At 41.0% G+C, this 21,860-nt stretch overlaps 1 protein-coding gene across 2 annotated transcripts in view; it reads right to left on the reverse strand.

Moving 5' to 3' along the window:
• The window catches only part of LOC119902231 (rho GTPase-activating protein 6-like), a 78,811-nt gene that overhangs the window by 48,841 nt on the left and 8,110 nt on the right, over positions 1–21,860 (reverse strand). The window contains exon 2 of one of the 2 annotated variants that reach the window (XM_038718291.1): positions 13,139–13,279. The exons of the other annotated variant lie outside the window; for it this stretch is intronic. The gene's annotated coding sequence lies outside the window, so the exon portion shown is untranslated. The remainder of the gene's footprint in view (positions 1–13,138; positions 13,280–21,860) is intronic. 2 annotated transcript variants of the gene reach the window in all.

The following is a 21,860-nucleotide window of genomic DNA, read 5'->3' on the forward strand; positions in this document are numbered from 1 at the left end:
AGTAAGTAGACCTTGAGTTGGGACCGTTGAGTCAAACTGCTATTTCCATGGTCAAGAATGAACTTTCATGGCTAACAATTTAAATTGAGACATTTGAAATGTCTAGTTTAATTATTGTCTTGCCATTAAACAGTGGTGTCTTTGTCCAGGCTGAGAAGAGAAAACAGAAAATAGTCCTAAAAAAAGCACACGTGAAAATAGAGTTACATTCTTGGGGATGTGGAGGGGATATAGAAAAGAGAACAACGACTGATACTGATGTATCCCTTTAAAACACTGACTGAAGTTCAGTCATATGGTTAAAAGCTGTGTTCTATGGTGCTGTAGGAGGAGCCCATTGTCTCCTAAAATGGTGTTTCAATAGTCCCAATGGGAGGACTATGGCTCGCACAGAGCCTGGGGGGGGGGGGCCACAAGAAGAAGAAGAGAAGGCAGGAGAGGTTTGGCAGGAATCAGCTACTACTGCACAAATCAAATGTTTGTGAAGGCCACTACAAAGCAATTAAATTAATCTACACGTCCCGTCAGATGGCCATCACTTCTCATATCATCTTGAAATTGTTAAAATGATGCAGAAATGAGGCCGCTGTACGATCATATATCAATTTCAAAGCACACTCAGGATTTTCCACTGTTGAATTTGGCACGGCCTGTTTGTGTTGATATATCACATCCCCGCTATTAAGTGTCGATCTAGAGAAGAAGCAGCTTGGAGTTCAGGCAACAGAAGTGACAGTGAGGAGTATTTACAGTGGTTTAGTTATGTATCTCTTTTTTTTCTCTCTTTGTAATCCTAAATCACCTCTGATACACCTATTCTCAAACAAAAAGCAACAAAATGTGAATATGTTGCGCCCACACTACTTACATCACCTCCTATAAAGTACATTTTGAGATTTCCAATATTATTTTACTGGTAACACATGAGGCCAGCATATAATTCCAGTGCTGTATGGTCAAGCTAGGCTGCAAAACGCTAATGTTTACATTGTTCATCCGGGAGGTGCGGCACCCTCCTTCCAAAGGCTGAATGCCTGAGTTGTGAAATCATACCATCGAGTGGAAAGTATTCTGTTAAAGTGCTTTAAGACGATCCAGTAAATGACAGAGAAAAATCTTGCGAGGCCTTCGATCTGTTTAATAAACACTCACAAAGTAAATGTCCCGGATCAAAGTATTTGCATGTGTTGCATCAGATAACACAACCTCACCTTGCTCTGAGAGGACGCTGGGTGAAAACTGTGAGCAGAGGGTTAAGCATTATGTCTCATTATAGTTTATAACTCATAACGACAGTTGGAACGACGATGTTTCCAAACAGCTGCTGAAAATATGAACTGGCAACATAACGCATGACTTCTCCAATTTAGTGATAACATCGTTCTCTGATCAACAAGTGAAATACTTGTTCTTTTAAATTTTTTGTAATGCTGCTTGCATGGCTTTATGGATGGCAATGTTTGCCCCCTCTTTAGTCCTGACTGAGATGTTGAGATATCTCAACAACTATTGGATGGATTGCATAAAATCTGGGTAGGCTCCATATATTCCTGGTTCACAGAGGATCAATCCTACTGACTTTAGTTACCCCCTTGCATTTCCTGTAGGTTGAAACTTTTAGTTTTCATTGGAAAGTCTGAAGAACTATTGAATGGACTGCCATGGAATTCAGTAAAGACGTTCATGGTCCCCAGAGGATAAACCCTAATGACTTTGATGATCCCTGACTTTTTCTCTTGCATCAGCAGGTCCAAGGTCCAAGTTTTGTCTTTTGGAGTGAAATATCTCAATATCTAGATGGAATACACATTTATTGGATTCTCTTTCCATTGCTTGCTAGTCTGCAAGCAGTTAGCAAGCTTGTAAGCAGAGTTGTTTTTGTCCCTCTTCAATAAAACTCTCTATTAAATGAAATGATGTACTAACCCGTGAAAAAAATATCAGGGGGAGTAAACAGCGCAGTGCAGAGAAAACACAAAGAAGCTCAGAAGCCCACTTGCAGTGGCTCAACAACTTGCCCTGCAAGTAGTCACTACATCACCAAGCTTCTTTTCTGAGTGTGAAAAAGATTCTTATTATTGAAAGTAATAGACAAGAATCTCCTGGGATATTTATATAATCACGTAACATGTGATCCTATGCCAGCATCTAACAGCTGATCAAATTAATAAAAATAATAATAACTTTGATTTATATAGCGCCTTTCACAAACCCAAGGACGCTTAACAAACAAGGGGGGAGTGGGGTATGAGGTGTGAGGACAGATAAGATTAAAGCCCATAGGCCTCAGTGAAGAGGTGTGTTTTAAAATGGTTTTTAAAGGTTATTAGAGAGGAGGCAGAGCGGGTGGCAAGATGGCGCTTGTTCCGGAGTGATGATTCTCCGACACACAAGGCTCTGTCACCAAAGGTTTGGAGCCTGGAATTAGGGACAGCGAGCAGGTCATTGTCAGAGGACCACAGGGACTGTGACTAAGTGTAGGGATGGAGTAGATCTGTGAGGTACTGAGGTGTAAGTCCATGGAGAGATTTGTACGTCAGGAGGAAGATTTTATATTTGATCCGGGACTTAACTGGCAGCCAGTGAAGCTTCTTCAGGATGGGAGTGATGTGAAGTCCACGTTTTGTGTGGGTGAGTATCCTAGCCGCAGAGTTCTGGACATGCTGGAGTCTGTCAGTAGCCTTGCTGGGCAGAACGAACAGGATACAGTTACAGTAGTCAAGTCGGGAGGTGATGAAGGAGTGGATGAGGGTCTCAGCTACAGAGTTGGAGAGGCACTATTGGAGTCTGGAGATGTTCTTAAGATGGCAAAAGGCAGTTTTAGTAGTGTGTTTGATGTGCTGTTGGAAGGAGAGGGTGGAGTACATGATGACACCCAGGTTGCGTATTTGAGGGGATGCAGAGATTGAGCAGCCATCCACATCCAGTGTGATGTCACCAACCTTTTTGAGAAGTGACTGTGGGACAAACACCATGAGTTCTGTTTTGTTTTTGTTCAGTTTGAGGAGGTTATTGTCTATCCAGTTCTTTATGTCCTTCAGGCAGTTAATAAGCGACACTGGTGGAAGAGGAGTAAGAGATTTAGTGCTGATGTAGAGCTGGGTGTCATCGGCGTGGCATTGGAAGTGTAATCCATGTTTCCGGATGATCATCCCAAGAGGTAGCATGTAGAAATTAAATAGTAGTGGGCCAAGCACTGATCCTTGAGGCACACCGTGTGAGACTGGCGCCAATTCAGAGCAGATGCCCTTATGGGTGATGTATTGTTGCCTGTTGGTGAGATAGGATTGAAACGAAGGTTACAATATGGTAACCCTAGTTCTATAGGCACAGGCGGAGCCCTCTATTGGACTCTATGGGTACTACCTCCTCCAATCACACGCACGCACGTTTTTGCCGGGCTGCACTGGCTCCAGCATTTTCTTGATTATCAGCATGCCCTCTTGTTCATTATGCTGGTTCAGGTGGCGGAGATCCAGAATGGCTCAGAAGCCTCTCGTCTTTTTGGGGACCAAAGAGTACATGGTGCAAGAGCTCTGTGCATGTCATGCGCAGAGATGACCTAAGACAGCCTGCTGAAGTCCACTTCCTCTTGAGAGGATAGACTGGCTTCCATTATGTCCAAGAAAAGTGGTGGTATGCAGCAGAACTGAAGAGAGTAGCTCAGAATGCTGTCAACACAGCTAGCTCAATGGGATTGGGTTGGTGGTGGGGAATTAGCACTTTTAAGAATGTAATGTGTTTCTAATAAACAGTTTGACATTCACAAGCATCACCACAGTGTAGAACAGCAGAACTGAAGAGAGTAGCCTCATCTGCTGTCCACCCAGCTTGTCAGCATGCAGCGGCGTCGCCATTCTGCATGAAAATGTGTACACGTGAACAATGCATCTTTGGCACTTTCCACCACCAAACTAATGAATGGACGTTTAGCCCAAGGTGGGGGGGCCGACATCGAACAGGCTATAGTGTCCCTGAACGCACCAGGGCCGGTTACTCCCTGGTGTCTTTGAACGCACCACAGCTCGCTGCTCCAATGATGGCTCAACGTGCAACAGTGTCACCGTGAGCGTGTTGTCAGTGGAGCAGTCAATATCAACACAGCTGCAGAGTGAAGCCGAGTCAGCACAGGGCATCCTCCTCTCCACTGCAGTGAGCTGCTGCTGGGAGAATGAGCCGGTGTTCACTGTGATAAAGTGCCACAGGCCGCACCGCTGGAAGAGACGTGTTGTCTGGTTGCATCTCTCCGGCTATATCTGACCTATATCTAGGTTGATGTTAACTCTACTCATGCCGTCGCAGCCAGTCAGCTGAACGTTGCGCTGCTTCGGTTAAGCATATGTTGACAATGTGGTTGTGTGTTTTAGGAACACAGTACACAGTACTGTCAGTGAGCTAGCAGTGTTCCCGCGGACACTGTCGTGAGTGCACGGGGAACGCAGAGTTAGCTCGCTTTGCTGCATTGTGTCACCGTCATGGCAGCAGCCCTTCATTCGGCTGCCAGGCGATGTAGGCGACCCGTTGCACGGGCCGGACAGCTGGCTAGCAAGGAGGAAGCCCAGGTCTTACTACCGTCTCGCTCGAATGCCACCAGGAGAGCGACATGGGACATGGGCTTCAGTCCCAGTGTTTGACTGACACCACAGCCGCTGTGACTATGGATGACAAGTCACCCGGTGTTGGCGTCAGCGTCAAGTTCATAGCTTCCATGTGAAGCAGCGGCAGGGTAGACAGCCTCGCCTGCTGCAACAGGTGCTATGAGCTGGGAATGCAGAGTTACAGTACACTGCTGCATTGCACGGTAAGAACAGCTCGTTTCTCGGCTGTCACGTCGTGGAAGCGGACCATTATGGCCGCGCGGACTCGGCGGTCAGGCTAGCGAAGTGGACGCCTGGGCCTCACCCACCCTCTCACTCGGTTCTGACTGGGAGAGCGGCATGGGCCGCAGGGCAAACTGTTAGCTTAGAGTCGGCGAGCGCAGCGACGCGTTCAACACGGCTAGCTCAATGGGATGGGGTTGGTGGTGGGGAATTAGCACTTTTAAGAATGTAATGTGTTTCTAATAAACAGTTGAACATTCACAAGCATCACCACAGTGTACACACAAGCAGCACGTTAGAACAGTGGCTTCGTGAACACAAGGCCACAGGGCGAACCCTTAGCCTCACCCCAGGAGTTAACGTTAGCTCTTTGATGAGAGAAGTTAACTTAGCTCTTTGAGGAATGTAATTAACATGTTTTACTCAAAAAACGGTTTCCACATTCTCAAAAGCCTTACCATAGTTTTACACAAGCAGCACATGTAAAACAATGGCGTTTTGAACACCAGATGGGGAATTGTGGCAGCGTCAGCAGGCCTCTTTCCCTCCATAACGGTCACTTGGCCAGTCGCTCCCTTCCCCAGTGGCAGGTGGCTGGCGGGGGGGCCTGGACTCGTCCGGCAGGACATGGGTCACCTCGCCTGGGTGCAAAGATAATTTTCTAGAAGTGGTGACTCCATCCATGGAGGTGGTGAATTCAGTGAGCATTTCGCCGTTTGCTGAAGAAAAAAGGATGCTGAGGTAGTAGGGACACTGCTATTTATACGTCACACACGTATCAGTAGCGACGTCCTGTTGGTCGGCTACGTGCGTGCGTGTGATTGGAGGAGGTAGTACCCATAGAGTCCAGTAGAGGGCGGAGCCTGTGTGAGATAGAACCAAGAATTCACAGTACCAGAGAGGCCAATGAGTTCGGAGAGGCGAGTGAGAAGAATGGAGTGGGAGACTGTGTCGAAGGCTGCAGAGAGGTCGAGAAAAATTAAGATGCTGAGAGAAAAATAAAAAAAAACTAAATAAGAAAATATGTGACAATGGTACAACTGATAAAAAGGACAAAATATCACACAGTTTAGCCCCATGTTTTCCTGCTTATTAGCTTGTCTTTGTGTTTTATCTCTCTTTTTTTCAGATGATGAACTATGACCTCTGTTTCACAAGACAGCCCAAGGAACGGGTGTAAGAGAAAGAAAATGAGAGAAAGGGGAGAGGATGGGTGGGGGGGAATGGTAAAAACTGGGCACACATAAACGAATTTACAGCAGGAGCTGCACTGGGGGATGACCTCACAACTGGGGAATGTGTGTGTGTGTGTGGGGGGGGGGGAGTGGATATGAGTGTGTGGGGGGGGGGGGGGGACATTGCTTCTGCACCGATGTGGGTTCACTGGTTCAGTTGGGAGGTAAATACAAAGACACACATGCAAACAAACATTGTTAGCGAATTATGCCTTGCCTTGACCACATCCATCCGGAGACGACCCTCGTCCAGCGGAAAAGATGTTTTTTAAGAGGAACTGATCTCTCAACATCCACCAAACACAGGACACAGACACATACAACGTGACGACAGCACAGGTCTGGATTCAATCTGGACGCTTCTATCAACAGGCAAACCCATTTGTCCTAAATCTCCATACTGTGTCCTGAGGGCCAATAGACAGTGAGAAGGAGAGAGAGGGGCATGGGGAAATGTAAGCAAAGAATTTTGGGTACTAGCCCAGCGTGGCTATATGGCTTTCATCTCCATACCACCTCCATTAGACCGTGCTTAAAGCAGCTGGCAGGTCCAGACTGTTCTGCAGTGGAAACGCTTGGCCCAGACCTGAGGACCACCACATTTTGCATTTTTAGAATGTGATAATATCAAAGTACAGAGGTGCACTTAGAGGAATTTCTAGATGCAATTCAGAAACATGTTTCACCCAGCATACCATGTGTGGAGTATTTGATTTGGAGGACTTTATGTTTATGGTATTGTGAATTGTATTCATAAACACAGAGCTGCAAAAATGAAGCTAGGCAGGATTTATCTTACTAAAAAACAAAAAAGGCTGTAGAATAGAAAATAGATATTTACATTTATTTGTTATTGTCAGCCTTGTCTATATCCTTAGCCATCTCTGATCTGAAAAACTCACAAACATCTTTGAGTTTAGGAACCATGAATTCATCTAGCAGGTAGAATTAGGCCTTTCTTGATGGATGAAAACTATTCACTCAGTATAGAATTTCCATCTTAAAAAAATGGCAGATGAGTGACCAAAGTGCCATTTTCTGTGAAAAACAATATTTTAATTACTTCCTTGTCTGTCTTTGCTGATGAAATGACTCAATCATCCCCTATATGTACAATGTTGGTTTCCACCAATGTATCATTGGCAGCCACACCCATGGATCAGACACCTGAGTCTGTTTGATACCTCTGATCAACAATGGTTTAACAATGGTTCTTGGTGCCCAAGAACACACTATAATGTATTTCAATACTTTCCGATGGTCTATCACAACTTTCTAGTATATTGCAATGTTTCTGTGTGTGTGTGTGTGTGTGTGTGTGTGTGTGTGTGTGTGTGGGTGTGTGTGAGTGTGTGTGTGTGTGCAGAGAGCATGTGTTTTCATCACCTGATTCTTAGTGACATCATCTCCAAGGAAGAAAAAGAATGAGATTTCTGTTAGTGGAGTCTGCTAGAGTGTCAGTGATCTGACCTTCCACCCTTCTACCCATGTATTCATCTTCTTGCCTGCTACTCTGTCAGCTTGTTTGCCTGGCAGCTTTCTCCCTGAGGATCGATAAGCAATGCTGGCTAGATTTTCCATTAGGGTCAGGTGCTAAAGACATACATGGAGCATGTACAAGATGGTGTTTGTTTTGTTTTTTGTCCTTTGATAAAATGTAACCACATTTTTGAAACGTTGTTTATGTGTCCCCGGACAACAGCAATTTCACACCCTGTCTGCCCAGTCAGAGACCGGTTATAACTTACAAGCCTAGCAAACGTCCTAAAAGCCAATGAAAATTGATTATTAGTTTGATATTAAAAACTGACAGGCCTACATGTGATTGAGGTTTGCTGGCACAAAGATAGAACTCCTAGTTAGTGCTGGTTTTATAAGCATCATCATGGTGGGGCACTGACATTGTGGAGCTGTTGTCTGTCTTTGATTGTAGCGCCTTTTGTTGTTATTATATTATCTGAAAACGACCACAGACACAAAAGTAATTTCCGAAAGGATAATAAATAAAAATAAAAAAATTTTTTGTTGAAACACATCTTGAGAAATGAGGTATTGTTTTTTTTAGTATGTTCAGTAATTACAAAGGAACATGATGAATGAATTATATAATTTGATTGAAAAATTAACATAATTAGTTTTTTACTTTTGTCCTTTCAATCTAACTGTATGAGTGAGAGGCATTTCTTTCACTGTATGAATATGACGAGAAATGGATCACATGTGCACGACAAACAAAACCTGTTTATTCCTCAAGTGCGACTGAGTGGCCTCGTCTGTATAATAAAGGCCTTTCTTTACATACGAATACCTTGTCATTCAGCTGCAGCTCCTCCACCTTAATGCACACGTGCACATGCACACACACACACACACACACACACACACACACAACAACACACATTGTCCTCCACCTCCCACGCTTCCTTAATGTTTTTTGCAGTTGCCATGGCGTCTCAGCTCACCAGCTGTGCCGGACAGCACAATAACAAGGACATGTGTATTTTTCTCATAGTGTATGCATTTGTTTGCATATTCACGTGTCAGCATATAATAAGATGCACTAATATAGTCTAATAGTGTATTTTAATCCCAGAAATCTATGATCCCTCAGGCACCATATGTATTTCACATTTGGCTAAGTATTTGTGTAATGTCAAGTCTGATAAAATAATTGCAGAGACTTCTGTATTTTTATGCTGCGTGATGCATTTGCTGGCAGCAGGAAATCAGAAAATAGCCTTTACTTGTTGCCATAGCACCACAACAAATGCGTCTGGGTCATTACAGGAAACGTTGAGAGCTATGTGAGATCAACATGCTCACATGAGCTTAGATGTTTTTAGATTCAAAGTTACAGAATTGTCTGGGATTTTAAATCTTTCTCAAAGATATCTCCTTATTTGAGTTATGAAGTCTCGACATGAGACTAAACATATTCTAGACAAACAACAGATTAAAAACAAAATATGGGTCAAAATAGCAAGTTCAGGGAGTTAAAACTTCCTCACCCTTGTGTCTGAGTGCAAAATTAATTTAGTATCTGATCCACATAACACAGTGAAACAAACCGTAACTCATACTTATTTTCTTTCTCTAGCAAACGCCAAAAAATATGGAGGCTTTCCCGCTAACTTACGCACTTTTCTGTAATAAAAAGTGGCAGTACTTAAAATATCAGCTCCACACCTGCTATAATATACCAATTGATCCACACTTTGAACAACACCAACAAAAACTCCCTTTTCACTTTGTCGTCAACACAGTTTGCAGTTCAGTTTAGACTAAAGGAACAGCCGTTGAGGAGTCTCTCTCTGTTAAGTTGTGTTGAATCTCCAAACATCCATGAGTGGAGGGTTTGGAATAGCTTGAATAATAGAATAAAATGTTCCCTGAGTGATGTGACGTGAGTGTGTTGGCTCAGCCTCCTTCAGCTGAAGGATAGCATCTCTTTCAGCACATTTATCCAAACACTTGGTGTGCTGGTGTGTGTGTTTGCACACAGGCCTTTTTGTGTGTGAATCTCCGATCATGGATGTTTGAAATCTTTTAACGACCATTCTGGGACATTTTATTATCCTTTGTGTTTGGGTCTGAGATTGAGTTTATGCGAGTATATAAACTCGCACAAACTAGACTTTCCTTTTGGTTAAAAGTATTCCATGACCAAAAGGTTGACACAGGCTAGATTAACACTTATGTACCGTGAAAAAAAAAGATTCACTGTGTGTCAATTGGTTTTTGGTAATTTGACTGATTGCAAATGTGTTAGGAGAATTGCACCACTAATCTTTGTATTTTAACTCATTCCTCTTTCTTCTGTGTCTTCCCACCCTTTACTCCATTTCACCCCATCCCTTCTGAAGGTTGTTTCTTTTGTTTGCAGAATGGAAGCCAACAAATGTGAAATCTTAGTGTTAAAAGTGACATTAGTTATATGAGTACAGGGTGTTTTAAGGAATAAATGCCACCAAATTCTTACAGAAATCAACCATATTTTACTTAATATTGGTAGGTAGTACTATACAGTTTACAACTCTGTCTGTCTGTCATTGTTAACTGATGGGGACTTATGTCACGGTAGGGTAGAGACTGCTTTTTGAGGGTTAAGACTTGGTTTTAGGATTCAGGTTTGAATTAGGTTAAGATTAGGGTAAGGATTAAGGTTATAGTTGTGATGGTTATGGTAAGGGGCTAGGGAATGTACTATGTCCTTGAGGAGATAGCGAAACATGTATGCATGCATGCATGTGTTCAGTACATGCCTACATGTGCTTGTGCATTCGCAGAACTGCAGGTACACTATGTTCAGTATGTTTGCGTAGCTATTTACACACTCAGTGAATGTGGCAGTGTGCAATCTGAGCAGAATGTAAGTCACCGGGCCTAAAGCATATCAAACCTTTATCAAAGTCAAACTGAGCAGCCTCAGTTCTTCTCAGCTCGGGGTATAAATATTTAGTCAGTATAAACACAGCAGCCTTCTAGGAATGCTCTGTTCACAAACGACAGCAATGCTTTTATCCTTCTACTGATAATATTAGTGAGAGACAAAACTGTTGATTCATCCAAACATGCAACAAGCTATGAAGTTATGCTGCTCTGCTGAACTGTGAGGTTACAGGTCTGAAGCGGTCCTTTGAAATTATCTGTGTTTATCAAAGATATGATTTGTTTGAGGGATGCCTTGAAACAATCTGTTTGTTGGAAACGATCTGCAGTAAACTGACACAAATTAACGTCACTACAGGGCTATGGATTTCACTGAGGTAAAATGGTGACTCACTATCATTATTTCTTGTGCTCCATACTAATACTTTAACATATGATACATACAAGACTTGGCTTAAATATGATTTAGTTTAATGCAGGCGGATTAATATTATCTTTAAAGTGATAACATGTGAATTTGTAGCAGCTCTAAGGCTAAACAGTAAGTATTCATAAATAATGTGTGGGTGCTTTGTTAAGTAAATTGGTAGATTCCATATGAAAAACAATCTGCTGATCTGAACTCCTGAACTCCTTTCCTCTTTGCACTGGAGAGGTGGACAGTGGTGGACCCTTTACAGCTAAATGCCAGTGGGTGCACACTCACCTAAAAAAGTTCCAAAAATAAACCTGGCTACATCAGCCATGCTAAATGAATGTTTTCTTTTTCTTTTCAATTCAAAGAAACCTTCATACAAAGGGTGTAATTAAAAATGTGTCACTCCTTCTTACATTGGGTTTTTTCTCTTTTGCAATTTTTTAGTTTTTGCCATTATTTTATGCTAAGGGTTAGGATAGAGTTCCACAATTAATTATATGTCGTGAATTAATTTGACATTTATAATTATATTACTTTCACATTCTTATTTCTTATTGTCAACAAATCCCATAAACTAACAATGTGTAAGTCCTGTCTGTTGCACTCAGCCCCAAGCCCATTCATTCGTACTGAAGACGTAAATGTTTAAAAATGGATCACAAATATATAGTGGCTTTTTTTAAAGGCTCAGAAATTTCCGAAAACAGCTGGCCAGCCTTCTCCTTTAACAAGTTAGTTAACCTACCAGCCAACCTAACAAAAAGCCTCCACTGTATAAACTCAAGATTTTTATGCACAGACACACACACACAAACAAACAAAGGTTTTATGTTCTGAGGAGGGTTTTAATTTCCCAGACAGTATGGGCATGTGGTTTAACATGAGCTTCACCAAGCAGAGTCTGTATTTGTTTGTGTGTGTGTGTTTCATGTTTTTATATCCCAGTGGGGACTTTAACTTGAATGCTTTAACCTGAATGCACACTAACCAATGAGGTTCCCATGGCTAGAGACTGCTTTTTGAGGGTTAAGACTTGGTTTTAGGGTTCAGGTTAGGTTAGGGTTAGGCTAAAGTTAAGGTTAGGCATGAAGTTGTGATGGTTAAGGTTAGGGTAAGGAGCTAGGGAAAGCATTATGTCAACGAGATGTCCCCACGGGGATCGAGGAACAAACATGTGTCTGTGTGTTTGGGTGGAGGCATAGGATGAAGAGAAGAAGAAGAAGAAGAAATAAGTGGAAGAAAGACAGGAAGTGGGGGTTGACAGATCCATCCCATCTCTTTTTCTTTCTCTGGAATGCAGCTGGAATCCAAGCCCTACTCCCCTGTTGGCTCCACCTACACTCCCACCACCTCATATCAGGCTACAGAAACGCACACGCACACGCACACACACACATACACACATGCGCACACACACAAGCTGGGTTTGCACTAGTTATTCCTTCTGTTAGGTCATTTTACCATGAAATAAGTGGTTGCCTGTTCTAACAGGTCCAGCTGATATGTAGTCTCATGCACACTCCTTTTATTGTGTTTGTGAGAGAGGGAGTACGTGTTCATACCTAAAAGAAAGGAATTCACAAGCTAGGCCTTGACAGTAAAGTAAATGTTTCCCATGTTGGCAACCAGGTTTCAGCTTTTGGTCACCATATTTTAATAGTACATGTAAAAGCGTAATGAAAGCATGGTATGCAAAATAAGCGCAGTTTTTTCTGCCACGCACACACAAAAGCAGCTCAGGTTCTCTAATATTTTTGGGGAAAGAAGAGCTGTTCAGGATGTAGAGATGCGGCGAAGGCTAGTATAAAAACAACCCTTAAATTGTAAAGTTTAAATGTATGTCAAATGATTTTGCCGATCTTTGCTGCATGTACCCACCCATAATGTCCACAGCCAGTAACATAGTGGTAAATAAAAAGGAGAGTAATGATCTTCACATGATTTAGGATTTCTTTCCCGTAAAACATGACACACTTTCCACATTGTTATGAGTTACAAGGATATGTGCCGAGACCTACAGAGGTCACACATTTTGCAGAGAAATCATTGCATAACTTGTGAGTTATTAAAAAATGTAAATGTTCCCTTTAAGTGGCCCTCTTAATCACTCTTACACATAACATTATACAGCCATAATGTCAGGTAATGTATGAAGGATGCTTAAGGTGGGTGACGTTTGCCGTTCGATGTTCGTCGTGTCTGATTTTTCCATTCCCGAGAACTTGCACAAACTGCGTCAGAGCCTTTGAACACATAAACTATCTCTTAATGCTTACGTTCGAGAAGGATGCTGTCTTTGTTCCTCACTCACACAGCCAGGGTCAGCGCGGTGTTTACAGCACGGAGTTGTTGCCATGGCAACAGACAGCACCTCGCAGTCAGAAAGAGGAGAGTCTGCAGTGTTAGATTCAGAAATCCTTGAGAACGACATGAAACAAAGCAAAACAGGAAATGCAGTTACATTTTTAAAAGGTTTTTGCAAGTGGCAACTAGCTCCTTGATATGAGGACATGGCTTGAAGAAAAGTAAGCTGGACAGAGATGTAGAAGTAGGAAAATGAGTTGACTTTCCATTTTGATAACTACAGCACTGTACCACTTTTAAGTACTGAGCTACATTTCCACAAAACCAGAAAATAAAATAAACTACCATTTTACAGTTCATAAACATCACATTTTGATAGCATAGAGACTCGTGATGCAACATAAACATCTGTAAACACAGTTTGTCTAAACTTGGGGTGGCTGGCAATTAGAGGGTTCAATCCCCTGGCAAGATACTGAACCCCAAAGAGCTATGTGAGTGTGCATGAATAGTTAGTTTCTTTCTGATGAGCAGTTTTGCACCTTGCATGGTAGCTTCTGCCATGAGTGTATGAATGTGTGTGAATGGGAACATTGCACATATTTGTTGTTAATTTGTTGTTAATTGTAAATTATTTTAATTTTTTTATATTGTCACTTGTATTATTTCTCTCTATTCTTCTGTTATTCTTATATAACTTGCATGTGTTTGTTACATATTTATATATTTCTGCATCTATTTATGTCAGCTGTATGTCTGTCTGCGTGCACCTTAACACCAAAGCAAATTCCTTGTATGTGTAAAACATTACTTGGCAATAAAGCTCCTTCTGATGCTGATTCTGATTCTGGGGTAAATGACATGTAGTGTTAAGCGCTTTGAATAGCTAGAAGACTTGAAAGGCGCTATACAAGTACAATCAATTTACTATTTACGATGACAGATTTAAGTTGTGGTTATGATGGGAGGATGACTGTTAGCTCATCACAGATATATTGGTATCAACATAGAGTATATGTTGCCTGTAAGGTACAAGAAATTGCCGTACAGAAATGCCAAAGACGCATTTAAAGTCATTTAGCAACACTGACACCATTTCAGAGTTCGAAAAGTAGATTTTTTGTCCCATTGAGCACATGTATATTGGTCACAGTTTTTTTAACCACATTATGTTATGTGTTTATGTTGAAAAAATCTATATTGGCCAACTCTTAAACACTCATAGCTGTATTGGCCAGTATTAGGCTCTAGCAACTGCACTGTACAGTGATGTACATTATGTCAGCATCCTTCAATACACTGTAGATTTTCAACTAGATTCTGTGAACACACTCAATGAACCAAATCTAATCTGTTTTGTACTTTGCCCAGTGTTATGGCGGCCGTCTCCACTGTGAACAGAAAGCAAAATAGAAAGATTTAATAACTTCATTAAGCTAAAAGGCATGAAGACATGCAGGTAAACTTTCAAAGTACAAATTCAAGCACAGAAACACACACACTGTATGACTGCAGTAAGTCATTTCAGAGCCTATTAAATCTCCATTAACACACAGCATCCCTGCTACCCCGAGTTAATCCAACCCAGGTGTGTGTTTGTGTGTGTTTTCACCCCATCTCACCACTCTTTCTCCTGGCCTTTCTCTTACCGTCCGTTAACTTTCTCACTTTGTCTTTATCTGTTGCTGTCTCTGCATTTCATATCTCCGCTCAGACTAAACCCTCCATTTCCCGCACTCTTTTTTAAACCTGGCAGCTCTGCAGCAGCAAACCTCTCTCGATTAGATCAAACAAATCTCAGCTCTCAGTGGGAAACTAGACTGACACATGTCATTGTTAATCTTCTTAATCACAGTCATGTCTATAGTCACCTACACGACACCCATAGATTTCTCCTCTTTGAGTCGATTCGTCTGTCTTCATTAGCCACTGCAGGCCAAGGCCTGTCATTGACTCTTTAAGTGTGTATCACATATGCTAATTCATGCCAAGCCCCCTACATTTACCTGTGAGTTATTTTCATCCCTTTATTTATATTTAAAGTGTCTGAGAGTGAAAGACAAAAACAGAGAGAATGAGATGAACTCAGCAAGACAAAGCATCTGCTTTCTTTTAAGCTGAGTGCTTGAATAATGAGGGTGAAAGATGATGCACAGTGACAACAGGGTTATAAAATAGACAGAGTGATGAACCAAACAGAGGTAGACAATAGAAAGATGAAAAGATGAATGATGGCTTTTTTTGGGAACATAAAAGTGGCATGCATTAGAATACTTTCTCTAGGGTTTTCTTTAGCCAAGGTGGCTAATGCTGCTCATGTCAACCACTCGCTTCTTTTTCTGTTTATTGCAAACAAGCCACTGTTGCCGCTGGAAATGTAAAACGCATAACTTCCTGCGCTTATGGAATTTTTCCAGGAAAGACCTCTTAGATGCCAGGTGTTCGGAAAGGTAAAATCCTTCCTGAGCTGGCATTAGGCTGATTTGCTATTGTGGTATAGCAATCATCCATATAGAGTAGCAAAATGAAGATTTGTTTATTTAAAACAGTAATATAAATGGCTTAATTGCGTGCTTAAACTTCATTTAGCTTTTATCCAAATGCAAACTCCCCCTTTAAACTTTTTAAAAACATCACATCTTTTTCCCTGTTCAAGTCCAAAAAGTAAGCCAACAACACAGTTTTTTTTATCTTGTGGGGACTACTGGATCTTGAAAACTAATGTCTTACACACACACAAACACTCACTCTCTCTACCACACACACACACACACACACACACATATTAATGTTCTGGGAAGGTGCTCTGCAGGAGAGAATATGATCTCTGCTTGGCAGTGACGCTGTTCCCTACTAAAGCAATACAAACACACATTATTATGTTTGTGTGTGTGTGTGTGTGTGTGTGTGTGGATATGTGGGTGTTGGTGACAGTACAAACAACCCCACTCCACTGGAGATCTCTTATGAGAATACTTTGCAAGTTTGTAATAATAACAATGCGGGTCCACATTTACCAAAATATTTTATTGTTTATATGGTTTAAACAGTAAGGAGGGAGGGCCATTTATAGGAAAATCTATGCAGTTTGATTGTATAAATGCTCTGCAGCCCACAACGCTTCTTGTAAAGGTTTGTATGTAAATGTCTGCAGTCCAACAGCTATAAAATATCCTTTTAAAGTTAACACATTTCAGGAACTAGGATCAAATTGTTGGGGTTTTTCTCCCTGTCCAATGCATTTTAAACAGTTTTATTTGGCCCCAGTGCTGTGAAAAATGCTCTGCAGCTGGTATCAGCTATTGTAATGTTTTTGCAAGATACTTTTGACATAGAGAGGCTGAAGAGACAGCTGTGCACAGCTGTGACTGTCCACAGTGTAGCCCACCCACATTTTTACTGCGATTCATCATTTGTGTGTGTTTGCGTGTGTCCAGATAAATACTGCGGAATGTCCCTCCAAGTCCGTCCAACACATGGGATATTTAGTGGAAGCTGACTGGCACCCTCTGGTGCCAAAAACAACTCTTTACATTTACTTTTAATTTGCACTTCAACAAAAAAAAAGTTTGAGCTTGAGTTAAATGCAAACAATAACTACAAAGCAACAGTAATTGAGTTATAGTTGCTTCAAATGGATGATTCTGCTATCTACATCATGATCTACATACATGGCTCAATAGTATTTCTGATCCTGCAGTCGTTTTTCTTATAATGAGTCTCAGAGAACTTTTGCTATTTGTATTTGGGGGTATGTTAATGATGAAGACAATTTTGTAGTTTTGTTGTAAGGCGTTTTTTCCTTTCACTTACACCCTTTAGATCTTCATTTGAGAGCACTAAAGTTAGAGGGTATGAATTAATTTCTCTCTTTCCTTCTATATGCAACCTTATCCCATTAATGACTGTTACCAACTCAACGTCTACCCTTTCCCGTAGTCTTGTGCTTTCTCGTCCCTCTGCTTTATCCTCCAGTCACTTTCTGCATGTGTTTATGGCTCTGGAGCTGTGGCTGCGAGTCACATACTGCCCTCCTGGTCCTGCACAACATCTGCTGCAGTTATTAGTCCTATTATTATTATCATTTCTATTCTATTCTTATCAGTACAATTATTCATTAATATGTGCATATTATAAGCAAAGTTACTTATTGCCCTGAACTAGAAAAAAAGTGATACTGATGATATTGGTGCATAAATGTGACATTGAATGGGATTGAAAAAAATAACATAGACTTGGAAAGGTCGCATGTGCTGGGAAGACATAAGGAAAAGAAACGTCCACTAGATGGCATTAAAACATTCTGACGCTAACTTTCATTCAGCATTCTCATTTTAATGCCTTTGTGACAAGCCAGTGCTTCAGAAGAAGTGGTCTTTTCACTCACATCATTACCAAAAACTTCCACAAAGGAACCTGCTAACTTTAATGAAACACAAAGTGGAGGTGTATGCACAAGCTGCACAGTCACGCGCACACCTGCAACCAATAGGCCTACGACTCTCCCTGCCTCGCTTCTGGAACTCAAGTGTTCCTCCGCTGAGCTATTTTTCTATTTATAGCAGCGGGGCTCCGGCTGTGTCTAAAATGCCTGCTGTCTCATTCTGTTTTGCTTCCTTACTGTTTGACAGATGGAGGGGGGGTTGAGAGGTCCTCAGGTTTAAATCACTTTTCTTTTCAGGACCTGGAGTTGTATGTATCCTTGGATGAAAACAATTTGCTTTCATAGGGGTTGGTGAATCAGGCAGTCACAAAAGAGAGGAAGAGAGTTAGAAGAGGTTGTCTGATTTTATGCTGAACAGATGTTCAAATGATGGTACATCCATTAGAAAGTATAGTGTATCTGCATCAGTGTCACTTGAGTACTTGCCCTAACATGACTTCACTTCTAATCCTTACACGCTACTGACCTCTTGACCCTTAAAAGAAACTTGCGGCAGATGTATGCAGCTAGCAGACTCCTCGGTTTGTCACTTGGATGTTTCTCCTCGTTATTTTATGGCTCAAAACTAAATAAAAGTCAATGTTTATGTTGTGTTTTGTTACATAACTGAGTTACAAATCAATGTTGCTTTGGAAACAGTCCCAAGAAACAAGTCCAGTTGAATTCAGTGTTGGCCAATTGTTTGAGCCCAAGTTTGCTCCCAGCAGATGACAGAGAGGCCAAGGGACAAATGGCATTTTTAGCAATGCAATCAAAAGTTCTTTAGGAGAATAAAGTTAAGCCCCCTCCCCCGCCCCTGGTTTAGCTAGAAAAATGCATTATTACAAAGCAGAAAACAGGGCTGTTTTTCTGAGCTTGTGAAAAGTTGACATGCTTCTCACAGGACATGATGACATAATAGAATATGATGCATTGCTGTTGATTAAGATACTCAGTATATAAAGTAGTTAAAAGCAGCACAACTTTAAACAACAACAGCAATAAAATGCAACAAGCACATTAGCGCAGCAGTAATATTTTGATACTTTATGAATGAATACTTACATACCTTTACTTCAATAAGGTTTTGAATGCAGGCCTTTTGCTTGTGGTGGGTTATTTTTACAGTGTGGTATTAGTACTTTTGCTTACGTGAAGGATCTGAGTACTTCTTGCACCACTGTCTACAAGTGGAACTTTGGCCTGATAGGTCATCAAAAACATTAAGATGTGTCCTCTGGAGACCATGCATATACCAAAACACTAACTCATGACAATCTGGCTACTAGTTTTTGAGATGGAAGCTCAGTTTAGGAAGAGAAAATAAGTGGAAACTACAATAACACGCTATAAAAAGGAAGTTTAGAGCAGCAGTTTGAAAGATGCACTGATTTAGCCGCCCTCAGCTCCTCAGGCAGGTCAGTTCAAAGGAGCCTCCATGTTAGAGAACAAATTGCTGCATGCTTTAGTCTTTGGGCAAAGCTGGACCTGTCCAACAAATACAGACTGTGATCCCAGCTTGGTTCTTGTTTCCTCAAAAGTAAAATCAAGCTGGTGTGATATCATGTTATTGCTTTAGTTCTGTTGCATTTAGCGTAAGCTGGAGATTATTAAGAAAGGGGTTTAGTAGCCCAAAAGAAAAGGGGAATATAGCCAGGATTTCTGTAAAAGAGGGTCAATAAAAGTGAAGGATGGATGGGAGTGAGATGCTGTGAAGAAAAATGAAACCAGGCAGAAAAAGGATGGGTGGGTGAAGAGGAGAGGAAGTTGGGGGGTAACTCAGTCAGTAGCCACCCCCTCTTTCAGTAGGAGCCCTGGGGCCTCGGCATGAAGCTCTGACCTGGAATTCCAAATCAAGAATTCCCTCAACCTCCCTACTGAAAGAGCCTCACACACACACATAAAGGAAGGGGGTGCACCAAGCAAAATGCACAATTTTCTCCAAAACCATGGCTTATTTAAACTAGCTTTCCAAATACTTGAGGCTGTACTTGATCAACAGACACATGATAATTGTAACATCACACACACATGCATGCACGTGAGTGTACACACTGACCGGTATAAATTCTCAAACCTTAGCTCTCAAAGCTGCCTAAATTCTGCATGTGTGAGCAGGTACAATCAGATAATCCTTTTAAAATACAGCATGAAACTGTCACTGAAAAAATGCTGTGCAGTTTGAACAAGCGCTTAATATACGCAGAATGAAAAGACTGTGCTACCATCAGCTCAGAAGTCACAAACCAACATTCAGATAAAAAACAGAACCTGATAAAATCAAAAAACAAAATTGGATTTTATTCCTTTGGGCTCTTTTTTCCCCCTGCAATGACACAGGATATGAACACGCATCTTGTTATTCCTTATGAAGATTGTTGTACGCATACTCACACTCGCTGAAACACACACACTCAACCTATATCCACAACCCTGAGCAAAATGTCAGGATAGAAAAACTCTGATCAAAGATTTAAATGGACACTGAAAGATGCTTTAAAGTTGTCCACATTGATAATGAAGGTCAGCTGTGGGAGTACACTGATTTGAGCCTTCATACTGCTCATATTTTGCAGAAATTTTATTAAAACTATCATTAAAACTTCTTATTTTTGTTCTTTGGCAATTATTTCCATCTATTGTGATGACATTGTGCTTAGCAAATTCTAGAGGAAAAGGGCAACAATACAACAAATGAGATGGAACAAGAAACAAGGACTCAAACGGACCTTCCTGGATATTATTTCATCAAAACTACAACAATAACTGAACATTCTCTCCCGTGTCACCCTCTACTGCAAAGACAATAGCAAGCTACAGAATAGAAGTAGATATATGGGAATAGTTTTTCAGAAATTATTCATTTCCATTGCTTATCCAGTACTGATTAAATAATAAACTGTTGCTGCTTTTCTCATTGTATGCTTCTTACAAAATGAAGGGCGAGGGAATTTAAAACCACAGTATTAAAATAAACCCTTTAAATAACTCTGGGGTGACTAAATATACTCAACCATCTTTTTCAGTTTCTATCTTTCTGTTATTGTTCCAAGATTAGACAAATGATTAGATGTTGTGAAACTTAACCCAGTGTGAGTATCATATCACCAGAGTTTACACTGATTGAGACAAATACATAAATAGGAAGTTGTAAACGTAACACACCATGACATATGGTGAGGATCTTATCCATGCTTCCCCTCTGGCCCATGACAAACCACATTAGAGAGAACATTAGTGGACACAGGGGTCACTGTAATGCACACACCCGAATTCACAAGGGGATGGACAATTTTGCCTTCAAGACTGAAAAGTGTACAATTAGATCATCCACCCACTGCCTTTGGATTCTCTCCCACACACATGAAAACACATTCATGCACACTAAAAGTAACTCAACACTGCTGCTTTCTCACTGGAGGAGAGGTTTAATCTGCACCAGACAGAGAGATTCTGGCTGCGGAAATTAATGTTTACTTTTCAGCCGTCTCTATTTCAAACCGCTCTCTTTTCCATCATTGTTGGGAAAACATCCCAAAGGAGATGTGAGATTGCTAAACCAAAACACTGCCGGAAAAAACCCTGCTGTTTCATATGGTTCTTTTCAAGGGAATATCATGGAATCTTGTCATAAAAAAATTGCCCAGTGAAGTATCATGTTTCTGTGCACAAATGAGAAGAAGCTTGAATTATGTTTTTAAACAAATTGTAGTATATAGTACAGTATGCCGGGGTCTCCCTCAGGTACTAGCTACATCTCATTGGAATCAAATGTTGATGTCATATCCTGTTTGGTCTCTAAAGTGCATTTTCTTACTGCATGCTCTGCTGTGTTAGTTTGTCTGATTACTTTATGGCACAAAGGGAGATTGCTTCACAACACAAAACAAAAAAGGGGGCTGTTAAGTGCTAAAATGTGACTTTTTTTACAGAAATAAAACACATGACCCTTTTTTTTTGAGTATGTAGTACATTCATACCGGCAATACTTCTCAATGAGGTGCTGATGGACCCTTCTCGAAAACTCTAAGCAAATTATAATTGGTGCTGTGATGGCCCTCAAGATGTAAAAAATCAATTATATTAAGTATCAAATCCTTGGAAAAAGAGTATTGTTTGGGCATTTTAACATTACATTTTTTGAATGTAGTTGTCACACAGCGTGTATAATTTCCTGTTTGTACAAAGTGGTAAGGTACATTAAATCATTTTATGCTAACTAGCAAATCTGAGCACCATCAAAAGAATTATGTACTTGAACAGTGAATGAT

This window comes from Micropterus salmoides, unplaced genomic scaffold (genome assembly GCF_014851395.1).
Source record: "Micropterus salmoides isolate LMB-PRFRI ecotype aquatic unplaced genomic scaffold, ASM1485139v1 Ms_hic_scaffold_1, whole genome shotgun sequence".
NCBI classification, from domain to species: domain Eukaryota; kingdom Metazoa; phylum Chordata; class Actinopteri; order Centrarchiformes; family Centrarchidae; genus Micropterus; species Micropterus salmoides.